This window comes from Pinus tabuliformis, chromosome 5_1, assembly GCF_031772625.1.
Source record: "Pinus tabuliformis cultivar Carrire ecotype Pingquan chromosome 5_1, CPIR1, whole genome shotgun sequence".
In the NCBI taxonomy this organism is placed as follows: Eukaryota; Viridiplantae; Streptophyta; class Pinopsida; order Pinales; family Pinaceae; genus Pinus; species Pinus tabuliformis.
The window spans coordinates 311,342,685-311,343,995 of record NC_142305.1 but is presented as its reverse complement, the minus strand read 5'-3'; positions in this window follow the sequence as shown (position 1 = coordinate 311,343,995).

Here is a 1,311-nt window from a genome sequence, read left to right as displayed (position 1 = left end):
CCAGATTAGTGTGATAGTTGGTTGGTAGATAGTGGGGCCTCTAGACATTTCTATGGTTATCATGAAGTCCTCTCAAATATGGTTGAGAGGGAGACTAATTTGAAGATCATTCTTGGGGACAACTCTACTTATCCTATGAAGGGTTTTAGGTCTGTCACATTTCATTTGGATTATGGGGAAGTCGTTCTTTTTCATGATGTTATGTATATACCAGTATTGAATAAGAACCTTGTATCTATATTTTCCTTGGAAGACAAAGGGATGAGATTTTCCTTCATAAGATCAAGGTCCTCATCTGACCTATGGAATATTCTCACATGACAAATGCATTCACCTTGGGATCTAGAATTAAACTCTATAGATTCAATGGAATATCGTTGCGAGATAATAAAAGTGAGATATGGAATCAAAGGTTTGTTCATATACACTATGAAGCCCTTCCTAAAGTAAGAAGGATGGTTTTTGGAATACCTGAAGTTCAAACTAAACATGATGGGGTATGTATGGGATGTGCCAATGGAAAGAAGTCAAGGGAACCATTCCCTTCCAGCAAAAGTAGGACTAGTGATATCCTACAACTCATTCATTTTGATCTATGTGGACCCATGCCGGTAAAATATTTGGGTCGCTATCTATATTACATAATCTTTGTGGATGACTTCTCCCCAAAGACATGGATATATTCTACTTGAAGCACAAGGAAAAAGCATTTCATATGTTCCAGGATTTCAAGGATCTGATAGATAATCAAGCAGGGAAGAGGATCAAGGTATTGAGGTCTGATAATGGTGGAGAATATACTTCTAATGAGTTTTGTTGGATGGTATTTTCATTGATGTCAACCCTCGGGTTTGACTTTGACTAAACACATATCGTTGATGTTAAAAAATTAATGAACACTCTTATGTTTGTCTGAGTTACATCAAGTTGGAAGCTCCATTGTTGGATAGTTGAAAACCCTAGTTCTAGGATTTGGATTCTCTGGAATAAGGACGTACCCCAAACTTGTTGGGAATTTTTTAAGAAGTTGATCATTGATTTTTTCTCAAATAACTTTGTCAATGGATTCTTCTTGTCAAGTTGATTCTGATAGTATGTGGTATGCCTAGAGGGGCCTCTCGGTTTGAGATATATTCATGTTTCAAGTTGAAGAACCTAGCAAATAGAAAAAAACCCCAACACCATGGTCAAAGGTTAAGGAAAATCAAATGATGAAATTTGATTAAAATTATAATTAATTATATTAATTATTAAAGCATAAATTGATTACAAAGAAACATTACTGAAATTAAAGGGTTAAACTTAAGAATA